This window comes from Melanerpes formicivorus, unplaced genomic scaffold (genome assembly GCF_026170545.1).
Source record: "Melanerpes formicivorus ecotype bairdi unplaced genomic scaffold, bMelFor1.0.p_v2 SCAF_55, whole genome shotgun sequence".
In the NCBI taxonomy this organism is placed as follows: domain Eukaryota; kingdom Metazoa; phylum Chordata; class Aves; order Piciformes; family Picidae; genus Melanerpes; species Melanerpes formicivorus.
The window spans coordinates 177,112-196,146 of NW_027142407.1; the positions used below are offsets into that span (position 1 = coordinate 177,112).

General features: G+C 45.0%; 1 protein-coding gene across 1 annotated transcript in view; it reads right to left on the reverse strand.

Moving 5' to 3' along the window:
• CDH10 (cadherin 10) overlaps positions 1-2,505 on the reverse strand; it is a 106,712-nt gene extending 104,207 nt beyond the window's left edge. The window contains 2 exon segments of the mRNA XM_068160979.1: positions 1,809-1,929; positions 2,407-2,505. The gene's annotated coding sequence lies outside the window, so the exon portion shown is untranslated.
• Positions 2,506-19,035: the final 16,530 nt, after the last annotated feature.

Here is a 19,035-nt window from a genome sequence, read left to right on the forward strand (position 1 = left end):
AGAGAGGCATGGATGGATGGATGGATGGATGGATGGATGGGTGGATAGGAGGGATGGAGGGATGGATGGATTGGGAGATAGACAGAGGGAGATGGATAGCTTGCCTTTCCCACTCCCCTAAGTTCAATCTTTCATCTCCTCCTCTAAAGTAGCACAGACATCTCTTGCATTAATATAATAAGAAGAAGTAGCAATAAATGAATAGAGAAGTTTGAGTAACTGGCAGAAAAAAATGTAATACATCAAAAGCTCAGTAAATGCTTGCACCAGACTCAGAATTTCCCTGGGAGAGGGCATATTGGAAAAGCATTTAGAGCTTCAGAACTATCTTCCAGCCTCCCACTCCCTGCTTTCCCCCTCCAGAAATATCACCGATTTTGAGCCTACTGGCTTAAAAGAAATAGGGGGAAAGAAAAGGGGGGGGGGTGGGGGGGGGGGTGGGGGGGTGGAACAACCGAAAAACCAAACAAAGCCACACAATTTTCTCCAAATCAGCTCCCTCACACTCTCAGGCTGTGCACCAGGATCCATCGATGCACAACAAGTTGCATAATTCCATAAGAGAAAACAGAAATACCTTTAGGAAGCGAGGGGCGCCCGGCGGCTGGGGTAGGACAGAGGCTGTTACCGAAATGAGAGCCGAAGACTACAGGCAACAACAGCTCCATTTGTGTGTGGAAGCAGCAGAGATGATAGGTCAGGCTTAAGAGGGGCTGCTCGCTGTTTGTCCCCCGATTGCACGTGGGGATGCATTCTCTTCAGCTGAAGGACTCCTGGGTTTTGAGGGGGTTTTTGCTTGGTTTGGGGGTTGTCGGGGTGGTTTTTTTTTACAGCTGTAGCCCCGTGCCGAGCGTTAACCACCCGCAGATTTCCCAGCGCAGGTGACGATGCCCCCATCAATAGTTGGGCTGTTGGGGACGCGGGTTTCGGCTTTGCATCGTGCTGCATTCATTTAGCACCACATCAAATATGGATTTTATTGCAGCAGCAGCGGCAATAAATGCTCGCACAGGTGCAGGCGAAATTTTTCTTCCCTCCACCTTTTTCCCCTCCTCCCCCTTTCCCCTGAAATGTCAGACCTGGCAATATTCCCACCCCCCATCTACGTGTAAATAGCCCTGCTCAGCTATCAGCGACCCTGCCTGTACCCACCCTTGCTACCCCCCTTTCCCACAGGGATATTTCTTTGCCTTCTCCGGGAAACATTTAGTCCGAGCATCGATAATTACTCTGCCGTTCAATTCAGGGCAGCGCAAACAGGCAGCGAAAGCTGTAGCAGACTCGCAGCGGTGCACAGAAAGTGTGTGTGCGTGTGCGTGTGTGCGTGTGTGGAGGGGGCACATATGTGCCGCGTTTCATGCAACCTTCATAGCAGTCGCGCTGTGAAACAATGTGTCGCGTGTTGGTTTGGTTATCCCACTTTAATGAGTGTTGTTCTCTTCAAAGAAAAAGCTGATTAGAAGACAGGGAGAGCTGCTAAAAAGGGCAGCCTGCTCCCGGGGGGGGGGGGGGGGGGGGGGGGCGAAAATCATGGCATCGCGAAACGCTGGCAGCAAAGATGCTGTTGGTTTACTCTGAGGAGAGAAAACACGGCGGCAGTTTGGGGGTGTTTTGTTGTTGCCTTTCCATCCCTCGTCTCATCCCTCTCGAAGCATCTTTAGAGAAATATATATAAATCTATAGACACATAAAGTTGTCTCCAGGTGAACGATTCCATGCCCTAAGCACCGCTCTGTCCGCGCTGTCATCACAACGGCGACAACTACAAAGAGCTTAAGAGGGAATAAAAACCAGAGAAAGGCTCCTACCTTTTTATCCTGCTTCTGAGAATGGGAATTAGAGTCCACCCAGAGCAAACTGTGACACGAGCTGGTAGAGTCCTTTTTTTTTTTTTTGGTGCTGGTGGTGCTGGTTTTCTTCTTCTTTTTCCTGTGTTTTAGGTTGTTGGGTTGGTTGTTGGTTGTTTTTTTTTTTTTTTTCCTGCTGTTATTTCCTAAGACTGATCCTTACTTGGATCTAACTCAGGCTTCTTTTTTTTTTTCCTCCCCTCCCAGCATCACTTCACTCTGGACAGCTGGGAAGTAAAGCTAAAGGGAGGCGGGGGGGGGGGGGGGAGCTCTCACTCTGACTGGCTTTCATTCAGAGCTCCTGATTGAAAAAAAAAAAAGGAGGGGGGATAGAAAAAAAAGGAGGGAGGATAAAAGAAAAAGGGGGGGAGAAATGGGGGGAAAAAAGGGAAAAAAAATAGGGGGGAAAAAAAAGGGAAAAAAAAAACCGAAAAAAAAAGAGGGGAGTGAAAAACCTTATCAAAGGCACAAACCATCATCATCACCGCCACGCACACGCAACATGCACGGACACACACACACCACGCACACACACACTCGGGGAGAGAGCAACACTTACCCTGGGAAGGCTTGGAGAGTGGGGAAGCGCAGGATTTGCCAAGCGCACAGCGATGATTTGCAAGTGAATGCGGTGGGAGGGTACAGCAAAGCCACAGCTTCCCTTCCCTTTCTCTCTCTCCCTCTCTCTCTCTCTCTTTCTCTCTCTCTCTCTCTCTCTCTCTCTCTCTCTCTCTCTCTCTCTCTAATTCCTTTTTAAAAAAGCCTCTCGCCCTCCCAGCGCTGCCAGAATGGTTCTCTGGGTTTTGAAGTCGAAGGTAATCAGCCTGCTCTGCTTAGCTTGGCGTTAGAACACCGAAAGCATCACCACTTTGGGTATCATTTCATTATTTTGGGGGGGGAGGGGGTGTATTATTCTTGATTAAATAGAATCACTTTAATTTTTGGTACCACTACTAACCTTAATTGCCATAATTTGATTTTATATATATATATATATATACACATTATTATTTTTTAATACAATTGAGTTCAATGGCAACCTCAGAGGACTCAGATGAAACCACTGGGAGCAACTCTTTTTCCTTGCTGAACTGCTTCTGCCATTAGACAAGAAATGTTTTTCAATCATACTCCACCAGCTCTAGTAACATAAGCCACGACAGGTCCATATAATTTCATATTTTCAGGTATTTGAGATCTATATTAAATACAGATATATATTTGTAAAGCAGCATTTATTTATATATATATTAAATATATATATACTATAAGCAACTATATAATTGGATATATTAGAACATAATTTCATAGATTAAAAAGCATTTATTAATATATTTTATATACATTGTAAACCCATTTTAATATAGATTAAAAAGCATTCATATATGTTTATATATATAATAAACCCATTTATGTATATTAAACAGTATATAAATTTATCTATATATTATATATATATTTATATATATATTTATATATTATATTATAACCCCATTTTTACATAGATCAAAAAAACATTTCTTTATTTATTTTATATCTATTATAACCCCATTTATATATATTAAGCAGCATTTATTGATGGATTTTTATCTAGATCACAAAACCCATTTCTATATAGATTCATAAAGCATTCATTTATATCTATTTTAATCTGTTATCAAACCATTCAGACACATTAAAAGTCATTTCTTTGGATACATTTGACATATTTTCAAACCATTTATATTAACCCCCACATTTATTTATATATTTTTATATATCATAAACTCATTTTTATATATATTAGACAGCACTTATTTTTATATATATATTATTAAACCATTATATATATATAAAATAATTTATTTATACATATTTTTATATATATTACAAACCCATTTATTCCTGTTAAAAACCATTTCTTCCAACCTGGTCTGTCCTGTCCTGTCCTATCCTATCCTATCCTATCCTATCCTATCCTATCCTATCCTATCCTATCCTATCCTATTTTATTCCATTCTATTCTATTCTATTTGTTTATACATTTTATATATATATATATATAATTAAACCACTTCTATTTGGCAGCACTTATTTTTCTATAGCTTAAGATCTAGTCTATTTTTCTAGATCTTAATATCTATTCTAACCCCCATTTATTGCTACTTAAACATATTATTTATATCTATTTTTATATGTTATAAATCCATATCTATCTGTTAAAAATCATTTGGGTTTGTGTTTACATATTCATATGTATGTTTTTTTCGCCCTATTTATCTATTTTAGCTGGGTGAATAGATGCATATTAAAACCCCATCACTCCTAATCCCCCACTGAGCTCTATTTTTCCTCCTCCCCCTCCCTCTTAATGCTGGAGATGGCGTTTGAAATGTTACTTTCAGCCACTGCACTTCGACTTCAGGTTTGGTTTTCTTGCACTCCTCAGCAAGTTAATCTGAGCGGGTTTCACGTTTCTAATGCAGTAAATTGGACTTAGCACAATCCTCCTTGGATCAGAGCAAGTCCAATCCTTTCTCTGTGGCTACTGTCGGGGGGTGCCGTGGACGTTAGTTAGAAGGGAGAGATTTAGCTAACAGTCAAAGAGGATTAAGCCAATGGATGTCACTATTGCTCTATCTGAAAAGTGTCACAGGGGGCTTTCTTTGGTTGCAAAAAAAATCTTCATGGGGAAAAAAAAAAGAAAAGAAAATGAAAGAAAAAGAAAATGAAAGAAAATGACAGAAAAAGAAAAAGAATGAAAAAGAAAAGAAATAGAAATAAAAAGAAAACGAAAGAAAAAGAAAAGGAAAAGAAAGATAAATAAAAGAAAATGAAAGAAAAATGAAAGAAAAATGAAAGAAAATGAAAGAAAAAGGCAAGAAAATGGAAGAAAAAGGAAAGAAAATGAAAGAAAAGAAAAGATAAAGAAAGATAAAGAAAAGAAAATGAAAGAAAAAGGAAAGAAAATGAAAGAAAAAGAAAGGAAAAGGAAAGAAAAAGAAAAGGAAAGAAAAAAAAAAAGAAAGATAAAGAAAAGAAAATGAAAGAAAAAGAAAAGAAAATGAAAGAAAAAGAAAATGAAAGAAAAAGAAAAGAAAATGAAAGAAAAGAAAATGAAGGAAAAGAAAAAAAAAAGAAAGATAAAGAAAAGAAAATGAAAGAAAAAGAAAAGAAAATGAAAGAAAAAGAAAATGAAAGAAAAAGAAAATGAAAGAAAAAGAAAAGAAATGAAAGAAAAGAAAATGAAGGAAAAGAAAAAAAAAAGAAAGATAAAGAAAAGAAAATGAAATAAAAAGAAAAGAAAATGAAAGAAAAAGAAAAGGAAAGAAAAAGAAAAGAAAATAAAAAAAAAGAAAATGAAGGAAAAGAAAAAAAAAAAGAAGAAAATTAAAGAAAAAATTATAGGAAAAAGGAAAATTAAAGAAAAAAATACAGAAAAAAGGAAAAATAAGAAAAAAGTTAATAAACAAAGAAAAGAAAAAAAATAGAAAAAAAATAAGGAAATAAAGAAACTTAAGAAAAAATAAAGAAAACTAAGGATGGAAAAAGAAAAGAAAATTAAAGAAAAATGCACCAAATTCTCTTAAAACAGGAGCTAAAAAAACCTGTTTTGGTTGGTAGTGAAGAAGAAAGTAACAATGAATAGTATTTTTTGATTGGAAAAAATCTAAGGCAGGAGAAAAGAGATCACAGAAATCAAACAGAGCATTAGAGAGTGGAAGGAACTTCCCCAAATCATCCACTCCAACCCACTGCCAAAGCAGCATCACCCAGGGTAGTCCTCACAGGAATGCATCCAGGCGGGTTTTGGATATGTGAAGGAAAGGAGACTCCACAACCCCCCTGTTGTTAGGCTGCTCAGTGCTAACCACTTGGTGGATAGAATAGCATAGCATAGCATAGCATAGCATTGGATTGGATTGGATTGGATTGAATTGAATTGAATTGAATTGAATTGAATTGAATTGAATTGAATTGAATTGAATTGAATTGAATTGAATTAACCAGGATGGAAAAGACCTCAGAGATCATGGAGTCCAGTCTATCACCCGACACCATCTAATCAACTCAACCATGGCACCAAGTGCCTCATCCAGGCTCTTCCTAAACACCTCCAGGGATGGTGACTCCACCACCTCCCTGGGCAGCACATCCCAATGGCCAATCTCTCTTGCTGGGAAGAATTTCTTCCTAACATCCAGCCTAAACTCCCCTGGTGCAGCTTGAGACTGTCCCCCCTTGTGTTATGGTGCTTCTTGCCTGGGAGAAGAGACCAACCCCCACCTGTTTACAACCTCCCTTCTTGGCTTTGTTTTCATCTCCTCTCAGTCTAAAGGGCAATAGAAAAAGAGAAGCAAGATCCTTATCGTGCCTGGTGCCACTTCCTAAAGTAACCAACTGCTCTCCTTCCCCCAGATCTATAAGCATTAGTAGGAAAATAGCCAACCACCTAAGCACAACCAGCATTTCAGTAACCTGCTCTACTAGCACACAAAACATCATCTGGAGATAGAAAGAGGCAGAGCAGCAAAATGCCAGGGGGAGAAGTGAGGGCCAGGGTGTGAAATCTCTTTCTATCACCACACAGGAAATGGTTTGGGCTTGAAAAGAATTATCTAGCATGACAGATGTTTAATTTTTCAAGGATAAACAATGAAGTTCACAGAATCACAGAACTGTCAGGGCTGGAAGGGAGCTCAAGGATCAGCCAGTCCCAACCCCCCTGCCATGGGCAGGGACACCTCACACTGCAGCAGGATGCTCACAGCCACATCCAGCCTGGCCTTCAAAACCTCCAGGGATGGGACTTTGACCGTGTTTGTGCACATGAGTAACATACCTGTAAAAAAAAAGCCAAAAGTATGATTTCCATTGATTTCCTTCTTCCTTTCCTATTGTTACAGCAATACACAGATTAGAATTGCCATGTGTCCATGTGCTCCAGGTTTCCAAAGCCCTTCATCCTCCTATGGAGACAGGCTGAGAGAGTTGGGGTTGTTCAGCCTGGAGAAGAGAAGGCTCCCAGGAGACCTAATTGTGGCCTTCCAGGATCTGAAAGGGGCTACAAGAAAGCGGGGGAGGGACATTTTAGGGTGTCACAGATAGGACCAGGGGGAGTGGAGAAAAACTAGACATGGGTAGCTTGAGATTGGCTGTGAGGAAGAAGTTATTCCCCATGAGGGTGGTGAGAGCCTGGCGCAGGTTGCCCAGGGAGGTGGTGGAAGCCTCCTGCCTGGAGGTGTTTGCAGCCAGGCTGGATGTGGCTGTGAGCAACCTGCTGTGGTGTGAGGTGTCCCTGCCCATGGCAGGGGGGTTGGGGACTGGCTGAGCCTTGAGCTCCCTGCCAACCCTGACAATTCTATGATTCTTATGCAGGAAAGGAGGAGACTGCAGCACTGAACTCAGGCTTCCCAATCTCTGCCACCATTCGATGCAACACTGTGCAGAGACACATTCACAGTTCCCAGGGAGCTGCATGGAGCTGTCAATACAGGGACATCTGCACTGTCCTCCAAGCTGACCCACATATTCGTGCACAAATTGGAAGCATAAAATCTCTTTATTCTGGGTAAATCCTCTCACATTGAGCTGAAGGTGAAGTTTCCTTTGCTGGCTGTGTATCCTGCCTCCTGAAATATCAGATCTAGGCTTGGACCCTACAGTAGAAAGCCAAATATTGGCTTAAAATAGAAGTTGCAGTCTCAATTTGCTACTACAGAGACATTAAATTGCAATGAAAGGAGACACAAACTATGTGGAAATGTTGGTATCTGTCTGGGACTGAGCTCTTTAAATCTGGACTGCTTTTTTTTTGTGTGTGTTTTTTGTTTTTTTTTTTTTGGGGGGGGGGTTGGATGATGAACAAAATATTGAGGGTTGAAAATTAAGTGAAAAGCTTCAATTCCCTTCAGCAGTTTGTCTTCTGTCATTTAAGTTGCAGCCACGAAGTGGGAAATGAATCAAGCTTTGTGTAGACACCCAAAAGATTCTTCTCCTCCTGCACACACAGAGCTAAGCCAAATTCTGAGGTAAAAGGGATGATTGAATCTGGTGGAATGGAATGGAATGGAGTGGAGTGGAGTGGAATGGAATGGAATGGAATGGAATGGAATGGAATGGAATAGAATAGAATAGAATAGAATAGAATAGAATAGAATAGAATGGAATGGAATGGAATAGAATAGGTTGGAAGAGACCTTCAAGATCATCAAGTCCAACCTATCACGCAACACCATCTAATCAACTAACCCATGGCACCAAGCACCCCATCAAGTCTTCTCCTGAACACCTCCAATGATGGTGACTCCACCACCTCCCCATTCAGGCACAAGAGCTTCAGAGTGGCTGAGTATGGGCTTGCTCCCTTTTATTTACTGAGTAGTTTAGTTTATTTTTTATTGGGTTCTTTTTCAGCTGGAATGAACCAACCTTTTCCTAGAGATAGATGATTTTATTCAGGCAGAGTGACTGTGAGTCACTGAGACTTGGCCTAACTGTGGGAGTTAAGGTTTGACTCCAGAAAAGCCACATTGGTCACTGACTCCTTTTTCTGTTGGTCTGATCACAGTGGTCACAGGCAATGGAATGTGCTGCCCAGGGAGATGGTGGAGTCACCATCACTGGAAGAGCCTGGATGAGGCACTTGGTGCCATGGCTGAGTTGATTACATGGTGCTGGGTGATAGGTTGGACTCAATGATCTCAAAGGTCTTTTCCAACCTGGTTAATTCTGTATTCTGTATGTTTTAAAATGACTTTAAAGGTCATTTGGACATGGTGCTTGGGGATGTGGTTTAGGGGTGAACCTTGTAGAGTGGGGTTATCAGTTGGACTTAGTTTCATAGTTTCATAGTTTCATTCAGGGTTGGAAGGGACCACAAGGATCATCTAGTTCCAACACCCCTGCCATGGGCAGGGACACCCCACACTAGATCAGGCTGGACAGAGCCTCATCCAGCCTGCTCTTAAACACCACCGGGGACGGGGCCTCGACCACCTCCCTGGACAACCCATTCCAGGGTTTCACCACTCTCATGGTGAAGAACCTCCTCCTCACATCTAGCCTGAATCTCCCCACCTCCAGCTTCATTCCATTCCCCCTAGTCCTATCACTACCTGAGATCCTGAGAAGTCCTTCCCCAGCCTTCCTGTAGGCCCCCTTCAGATACTGGAAGGCGACAATTAGGTCTCCTCGGAGCCTTCTCTTCTGCAGACTGAACAGCCCCAACTCCTTCAGTCTGTCCTCATAGGAGAGGTGCTCCAGCCCTCTGATCATCCTCGTGGCCCTTCTCTGGACACGTTCCAGCACCTCCACATCCCTCTTGTAATAGGGGCTCCAGAACTGGACACAGTACTCCAGGTGGGGTCTCACCAGGGCTGAGTAGAGGGGGAGGATCACCTCCCTTGACCTGCTAGCCACACTTCTCCTGATGCAGCCCAGGATCTGATTGGCTTTGCGGGCTGCAAGTGCACACTGAGAGCTCATGTTGAGCTTTTTGTCCACCAGCACCCCCAAGTCTCTCTCCTCAGGGCTACCCTCCAGCCAGTCACTGCCCAGCCTGTATTTGTGCCTGGGATTGCCTTGACCCAGATGCAGGACCCTGCACTTGCTCTTATTGAACTTCATGAGGTTGGCTTGTGCCCACCTCTCCAGCCTGTCAAGGTCCCTCTGGATGGCCTCCCTTCCCTCCAGCATGTCTGCTGCACCACACAGCTTGGTGTCATCAGCAAACTTGCTGAGGGTGCACTCAATGCCACTGTCCATGTCCCCCACAAAGATGTTGAATAAGACAGGTCCCAGGACTGATCCCTGAGGGACTCCACTTGTCACTGGCCTCCACTGGGACATGGAGCCATTGACAGCCACTCTTTGGGTGCGGCCATCAAGCCAGTTCCTTATCCATCTAGTGGTCCACCAATCAAACCCATGTGTCACCAGTTTGGAGACCAGGATGTGGTGTGGGACAGTGTCGAAGGCTTTGCTCAGGTCCAGGTAAATGACATCAGTTGCTCACCCCTCATCTATTAATTTTGTCACCTGCTCATAGAAGGCCACCAGGTTGGTCAGGCAGGATTTGCCCTTGGCAAAGCCATGCTGACTGTTCCCAATCACCTCTTCACTATTCTTTTGAGCAAGTAGTGACTCCAGGAGGATCTGTTCCATGATCTTTCCAGGCACAGAGGTGAGACTGACTGGCCTGTAGTTCCCTGGTTCCTCCTTCTTGCCCTTTTTGAAGATGGGGGCAATGTTTCCCCTTTTCCAGTCTGTGGGGACTTCACCAGACTGCCAGGACTTTTGAAATATAATAGAGACTTGGTGGTGCTGAGAGTCTTTTCCAACCTGGATTAATATTTCTGTCATCACAGATCACAGGATGTCAGGGGTTGGAAGGGACCTCCAGAGATCTTCCAGTTCAACTCTCTGCCAGAGCAGGAGCATAGAATCTAGCACAGGTCAGAAGGAGCTTCCACAGCCTCTCTGGGGAGTGCTCTGTGACCCTTACATTAAAGAAGCTCTTCCTCATGTTCCTGTGCTGGAGTTTCCATCCATTGCCCCTTGTCCTATCCCAGGGTGCAAACGGGCAGAGCCTTTCCCTGTCCCTTCCTTCCTTCCCCTCAGCCCTCAGATATTGATAGGCATTGATCAGATCCCCTCTCAGTCTTCTCTTCTCCAGACTGAAACCTACTTAAAAATCATCACTTAAGTGTACTGGCAGCATATGGGTATCTAAGGCAAACCAGTTATTCAACCATATCCTTATTCACACACATGACAGTAACTTTAAAAGGAGATGGCATCATAACCTATTTTTAACACTGCCTAATACTTCCCCATTAGGCCAATCCCTTTAACAGTTGCTCATAAATTTACCAAACAAATTATTTGGGATTAAATTTTCTAGGCTGCTGGTCTGCCTCAGGCAAGAAATGATTAAAACTAAAACACACCATAAAAACACCAACCCCCCAAACAAAACAGCCCAAACCATTTCAGCCCCAGTGAGAGTGAGATTTCAAAGAAGGAGAGGAAAATCATGCAGCTGGAATTTTCTCACAGGACTAAAGCAACCTCCGTGCTTTGAAGGCAGAAGGCAAAACTCCACAGGGTACAGCTGGCCTTTGAGTTAGGGATGCTTACCAAGGGGGACAGATTAGGTCAAGGAGCATTAAAACAAAGAAAGAGTGGTGACAGCAGAAGGAGTGGGGGGTGGAGGATGCATTCTTCTTGGTTAGCAAAGGAAAAAGATAGATAAAGCCCTATATCTGATAAAAAGGCAATAAGGAAGAAACAGTGGCAGGGTAGGGGTGAAGAGGTACATTTATAAAGTCTGATTGAGGAAAGCAGGGGTGTGGAAAAATACAAAGTCAGAAAGAGATCACAGAATCACAGAAATATTCAGGTTGGAGCAGAGCTTCAGCATCACCAAGGCCAACCCAGAACCCTGCTCTGCAAGGCTCAACCCTAAACCACAGCCCCAAGCACCACAGCCAAACCACCTTCCAACACAGCCAGGCTTGGGCACTCCACCACCTCCCTGGGCAGCACATTCCAACCCCTGACCACTCCTTCCCTGACAAAATTATTCCTAATATCTAGTCTAAACCTCCCCAGTGGCAGCTTGAGGCCATTGCCTCTTGTTCTGTCACTAATTTCCTGTGAGAAGAGACCAGAAGCAGCCTCTCCACAACCTCCTTGCAGGGAGCTGTAGACAGCCAAGAGGTCTCCCCTCAGCCTCCTCTCTTTCCCACTAACCATCCCCAGCTTCTTCAGCCTCTCTCCATCAGATTTCTTCTCGAGGCCCTTCCCATCTTCCTTGCCCTCCTCTGCCCTGGCTCCAGCACCTCCACAGCTCTCTTGTGGTGAGGTGCTGTGGTGGGTTGAAAACTAAAACTACTGCAGGTGTCCAAAGCTAAACACAGCCCTCGAGGTGTGGCCTCCCCAGAGCTGAGTGCCAGGGCACAATCCCCTCCCTGCTCCTGCTGAATACAAACCTTATCAGGGATTGTGGAGTTTCTTTTGGGCCATCTCTTCAAGCCAGGCAGCTTCATGCCCTGAAATGATAAGTCTAGCATGATACATCCTTGGACTGCAGTGGAGATGCTTTCCTTGCTTTTCATTTCTAGTTACAAACTTGGCAGAGATCCCAGAAGCCAACTGTTGTGCTTGTAGGAAGATGATGAGGTGTAAGAAGGATGAGAAAGGGGGGGAAATAAAGCAAAAGGTCTCTGAAATGAGAGCCCATTTTCCTAAGTATCACTGTCAGCAAAGGTCAAAGCTACTGGAATTCTCCCCACTCACTGTTGGACCACATGGAGCAGGAGAGCACATCAGTTGCTTCATGGGCTCATGAAACAGTGATAAAGAATGATCCAGCCCCTGAAGTGGGGCTCAGGAATGCTGGGAAGGGACTTTTCACAATGGCTTCTAGCGACAGGGTGAGAGAGAATGAATTGAAGCTGGAAGAGGGGAGATTTAGACTGGAGATGAGGAAGAAGTCATTTATAGTGAGGGTGGGGAGTGTCGTAGTTTGGGCTGGGTGTCCTCTGCTACAGGGGTGCTTCCTGTGTCCAGAAGTCCAGCCCAGTGGGTGGACACAGGAAATTAGGTTATTTCCTACCATGATCCCTTGCACCACTATAAGTTTCGCGGCGGGGTCTGGCACTTCCTCTTTCCTTCCTCCTTGCCACTGGGTAATTGGGGTGGAGATCTCCCGGCCATGGGCCTGGTTAGGCCCAAGGCCACGGGGGGATGGGCAGTCTCAGATCTGGCCAGCTGAGACTAGCCTAGCAGTGGGGGGGGGGGGGAAGGAGGAGCCCTGGGGGTTTGGGTGCACCCCCAGGTGGGGATGGGATTTCTCTGGGTCTGTTTTTGGGTCTCTCTCTCTCGTCACTGTATTTTTAGTTTTTTTTTTTTTTTCCTGCACGCACTCACTGTTCTATTTAAACTTTCCATCACCTTTGCAATCCGTTTGTTTGAGTCATTATTTCTGCGCGTGGTGGGGAGGGGGTCTGCCCCAACCCATTACAGGGAGACACTGGAACAGGTTGCTCAGGGTGGTCATGGATGCTTCCTCCCTGGAGGTGTTCAAGGCCAGGCTGGATGAGACCTTGAGCAGCCTGGGCTGGTGGGAGGTGTCCCTGCCCATGGGGTTGGAACTGGATGATCTTGAAGGTCCCTTCCAACCCAAACCATTCAATGATTCTGCAATATTTAAGGTCCCTTCCCCTCTATCATGTTAGTATGAATCCATATCAAACATGATTGAATATCTCCTCCCTGGAAGTGTTCAAGGCCAGGTAGGATGAGACCTTGAGCAACCTGGGCTGATGGGAGGTGTCCCTGCTTTGCAGGGGGGTTGGAATTAGATGATCTTCAAGGTCTCTTCCAACCTAAACCATTGATTGAAACTATGAATATGGTGTTTATGAAGCCTTGAGACCTAGCAATGAGCTGCACAGAGCCAGCTGATCTGATTTCTCCTTGGGTTTTATTTCATCTCTGTGAAACTGCCCACAACAACCCTAACAGCCAAGCCCCAATGCTTCAAAATCAAGCAAGGCCAGAGTTGTTCATCTATGTATAACCCAAAGTAAACCAAATATACATGTAGTGCATATATGCAAAGTCAATTTATTCCATGTCTTAGAATTCCTTTCCACCTCCCTCCACAGGCTCCCAACATTCTCCTTGTCCATTGCTTAAAATCATAGAACCATAGAATCAACCAGGTTGGAAAAGACCTTCAAGAACATTGAGTCCAACCTATTAACTAATACCTAACACTTCCTGACAACTAAACCATGGCTCCAAGTGCCACATCCAAGCCTTTCTTGAACACCTTCAGGGATGGTGACTCCACCACCTCCCTGGGCAGCACATCCCAAAGGCCAATCTCTCCTGCTGGGAAGAACTTTCTCCTCACCTTGAGGCTAAACTTCCCCTGGCACAGCTGGAGACTGTGTCCTCTTGTTCTGGTGCTGGTTGCCTGGGAGAAGAGACCAACCTCCACCTGGCTACAACCTCCCTTCAGGGAGTTGGAGAGAGCAAGAAGGTCTCCCCTGAGCCTCCTCTTCTCCATGAAGTGGTCTGTGGGTAAGTCACAGCCCAGCAGCAATTGTGTAGCTAAAATTGTCTCTGATTGTGCAGAAGGCAGAAAATTTGTAATGAGTGAAACTGAACTGAGGGGAAAATGAAACTTTTCACAATGAAAGCCTTCAGCTTTGAACTAGAGCCTCTCTATTCCTCTGTCACCTGTGCCTGTACGAAGCTGAGGATGTCACTTGAGCTGGATGCCTTTCATGGGTGTTTTCCTGTTATGTCCTATTAGTTCTATTATGTCCTATTAGATCTAAGTTTCTGACTGAAGAGCTGGGGGCTGCTTTAGAGGTGCTGAGCACTCAGGGCTTCAGCACACACTGTGCTATAATAAGAGACAGAAAAATATGGTAAAAACCCAAGTCTGGTGCTCTGTGTCACAGAATCAGCCAGGTTGGAAAAGACCTCAGAGATCATCAAGTCCAACCTCTCACCTAATACCTAACACCTCCTGACAACTAAACCATGGCTCCAAGTGCCACATCCAAGCCTTTTTTAAACACCTCCAGGGATGGTGACTCCACCACCTCCCTGGGCAGCACACTCCAATGGCCAACCACTCTTTCTGGGAAGAACTTTCTCCTCACATCCAGCCTAAACTTCCCCTAGCACAGCTTGTGTCCAGTTCTGGGCCCCACAGTTTAAGAAAGATGTTGAGTTGCTGGAAGGTGTCCAGAGAAGGGCAACAAAGCTGGGGAGGGGTTTGGAGCACAAGCCCTATGAAGAGAGGCTGAGGGAGCTGGGGTTGCTTAGCCTGGAGAAGAGAAGTGTCTTGCACTAAGTCAAGCTTCTACTCCTGACCATGCTGTCTCTCTATGCCTCTAACTCTCTTTCTTTTGGGGGCAAAGGTAAATATCATGACCCCACATTAGACACTTGCTGAGAGGAAGAGCTAATGTCTGCAAAACTTTCAGGCCATCACCATGTAAAGCATTGCAGAAGTCTCAAAGGAAGTTTTTACAAAGCAGGACTTGTGTGCTTTATCCATTGCTCCAAATGAAGTGGTCTGTGGGTAAGTCACAGCCCAGCAGCAGTTGTGTGGATAAAAATGTCTTGGGTGATGCAGAAGGCAGAAAATTTGCAATGAATGAAACTGAACCGAGGGGAAAATAGAACTTTTCACAATGAAAGCCTTCAGCTTTGAACTAGAGCCTCTCTATTCCTCTGTCACCTGTGCCTGTACTAAGCTGAGGATGTCACTTGAGCTGGATGCCTTTCATGGGTGTTTTCCTGTTACGTCCTATTAGTTCTATTATGTCCTATTAGATCTAAGTTTCTGACTGAAGAGCTGGGGGCTGCTTTAGAGGTGCTGAGCACTCAGGGCTTCAGCACACACTGTGCTATAATAAGAGACAGAAAAAAAATGGTGAAAAAAAACAATCTGGTGCTCTGTTTCTTGCCACTAAGACAAGCTTCTACTCCTGACCATGCTGTCTCTCTATGCCTCTGTTTTTTTGGGGGGCAAGGGTAAATATCATGACCCCACATTAGACACTTGCTGAGAGGAAAAACTAATGTCTGGAAAACATTCAGAATACAGAATTAAGCAGGTTCAAGAGACCTTTGAGATCATCAAGTCCAACCTATCACCCAACACCATCTAATCAACTCAACCATGGCACCAGGTGCCTCATCCGGGCTCTTTTTAAACACCTCCAGGGATGGTGACTCCACCACCTCCCTGGGCAGCACATTCCAATGGTCAATCTCTCTTGCTGGGAAGAATTTCTTCCTCACCTCCAGCCTAAACCTCCCCTGGCGCTGCTTGAGGCTGTGTCCTCTTGTTCTGAGCCACCATAATGTAAAGCACCACAGAAATCTTCAGGGAAGTTTTCCAAAGCAGGATTTGTGTGCCTCTAACAAAGCCATAAACGACCCTGGGTCAGAATTTTCTGTTAATGAGAAAATGTGTCCTAGAGAAAACGTATCCCTAACAAAATATGTCCTCAATACAGTCAGTGAGCAAAATGCCAGGGTTCTTATGCACTGCAAGATGTTAGCTGCAGGAGAAGCAAATGAATTTAGCATTTTCTAAAGGTCTGCAAGCTTGAATCTGAAACCTTGGGAGTGTGCTTTTGCAATCACAGAAAGTTAAAGGTTGGAAGGGGCCTCCAGAGATCAGCCAGTCCAGCCCCCCTGCCAGAGCAGCATCACCCAGGGCAATCTGCACAGGAATGCATCCAGGTGGGGCTGGAAAGCCAACAGAGAAGGAAAATCCACAACCTCTCTGGGCAGCCTGCTCCAGGCCTCCAGCAGCCTCACTCTAAAGAAGTTTCTCCTCATGTTGAGCTGAAATCTTCAATGGTCAAGCTTGAACCTGGTGGTCCTTCTCTTATCACTGCACACCACCAAAAAGAGCTTGGCTCCCTCCCCTTGCCCCACAGCCCTCAGCTATTGATAGACATTGATCAAATCCCTCTCAGCCTTCTCCTCTCCAGACTCAACAACCCCAGGGCTCTCAGTCTCTCTTCAAGTGGGAGATGCTCAAGTCCCCAGATCATCCTCCTGGCTCTGCCTTGGAGTCTCTCCAGCAGGTCTCTGTCTCTCTTCAACTGGGGAGCCCCAAACTGGACACAGGATTGCAGCTGTGGTCTCAGCAGGGCAGACTAGAGGAGAACCTCCCCAGCCTTGCTGGTCACACTTTTCTTATGCCCCCCAGGATCCCACTGGCCCAATGAGTGTGTGCACATCAGTATTGCAATTTTGTTCTTATCTATTCATTAAAGGAATGTAGTAGGAACTTTGGAATAGAGTCTAGTTGGAGGCCACTATCTAGTGAGTAATAGGTTGGACTTGAGGATCTCTGAGGTCTTTTCCAACCTGGTTGATTCTGTGATATCTCAGGGATGAAGCATCCATCCTTGGAGACATTTAAAAGCTCTCTAGACATGGTTCTGGACAATTGGCTCTAGATGGCCCTGCTTCACAGGGGTGGGTTGAACAAAATGACTTCCAGACATCTCTGACAACCTTTGAATTATAGAATCATAGAATCAATAAGGCTAGAAAAGTCCTCAGAGATCATCAAGTCCAACCTATCATTCAACACCTCATGACTAACTAAACCATGGCTCCAAGTGCCTCAACCACAATCTTCTTGCTCTCTACAGCTACCTGAAGGGAGGTTGTAGCCAGGTGGGGCTTGATCTCTTCTCCCAGACAACCAGAACAAGAGGACACAGTCTCAAGCTGCATCAGGGGAGGTTCAGACTGGATGTTAGGAAGAAATTCTTCACAGAGAGAGTGATTGCCCATTGGAATGTGCTGCCTGGGGAGGTGGTGGAGTCACCATCACTGGAGGTGTTTAGGAGGAGACTTGATGGGGTGCTTGGTTGCATGGTTTAGTTGATTAGGTGGTGTTGGATGATAGGTTGGACTTGATCTAGAAGGTCTCATCCAACCTGGCTTATTCTATTCTATTCTATTCTATTCTATTCTATTCTATTCTATTCTATTCTATTCTATTCTATTCTATTCTGTTCCGTTCCGTCCCGTCCCGTCCCGTCCCATCCCATCCCATCCTATCCTATCCTATCCTATCCTATCCTATCCTATCCTATCCTATCCTATCCTATCCTATCCTATCCTATCCTATCCTATCCTATCCTATCCTATCCTATCCTACACCAACCCACCAACACCCAAGAGAGAAGGAAAAGTGTCAAAGAGTAGAGAGATGTGGTGGTAATAGAGAATCAGAAGCTGCCATGACAGCCTAAGTGCTGTGGAGGAGCACATAGATAGGACTAAGAACAAAAGGCTGTTCATGAAGACAGGAAGAGCAAAATATTTCACATCACATGCATTAAGAAAGGAAGAAAGAAAAAAAAACCGAGGTAAATTTAACTGAGCACTACCCAGTCAAAAATGTTACTGTTCCAAAAACACTATCCCCACTCCTTTCCATTCAGGAACATTCACACCAGCTGCAGCTCCTGCTCTAACAGGAGCACCACTTCCTCCTATTCTCCATCCAGCCTCAGCAATGATTGAATCACAGAATGGTCAGGGTTGGAAGGTACCTCAAGGATGAGACAGTTCCAAGCCCCCTGCCATGGGCAGGGACACCTCACACCACAGCAGGTTGCTCACAGCCACATCCAGCCTGGCCTTCAAAACCTCCAGGGGTGAGGCTTCCACCACCTCCCTGGACAACCTGTTCACGGTAAGAGGGAGAGGAGAGGAAGAGGGAGAGTGAGAGGGAGAGGGAGAGGGAGAGGGAGAGGAAAATAAACCAGGTTGGAAGAGACCTTTGGGATCATAGAGTCCAACCTATCAGTAATGTCTATCCTAAGCCTTCTCCTCTCCAGGCTGAACAAGTCCAGTTCTCTCAGCTAAACAGCTTCAGCTCAATTGCTCACACTTCCAAGCCGCTCTGCTTTTGCAGAAAACAAAATCAAATTAAGCAGATGATTTTTTCTTTCACCCTAAATAATACCAGAATTGCATTTGTAGAGAGAAACAGACAGTAAAGCATAACCTGTTCCTCACATCCAATCTCAATCTGCTCTGCTCTAGTTTGAAGCCATTGCCTTTTGTCCTGTAGGATTTTGCAAACAGTCTCTCTCTCTCCATCCTTCTTGTAGCCCTCTTCAGGTACTGGCAGGCTGCTCTGAGGTCTCCCTGGAGCCTTCTGTTCTCCAGGCTGAACACCTCCAGCTCCCTCAGCCTCTCCTCATAGCAAAGATGCTCCGACCCCCTGATCATTTTCATGGCTCTCCTCTGGAGCCTCTCCACCACCTCCATGTCCTTCCTATACTGAGGGCTCCAGACCTGCACACAGCACTCCAGGTGAGGTCTCACCAGAGCAGAGCAGTGTCAGAATCCCCTCTCTCGCTCTGCTGGCAATGCTACTTTGGATGCAGCACATGACTGGAGAGCTGCAATTGATGGCTACAGGCTCTTCAGGAGAGACAGGCAAGGGAGAAGGGGTGAAGGGGTGGCCCTTTACATCGGGAAGGCACTAGATGCCATTGAGCTGGAGATCAGGGACGATCAGGTTGAGTGCCTGTGGGTAAGAATTAGAGGGAAGGCCAACAGGGCTGACATCCTGGTTGGAGCCTGTTATAGACCACCCAACCAGGAGGAGGATGTTGATGAGTCATTCTAT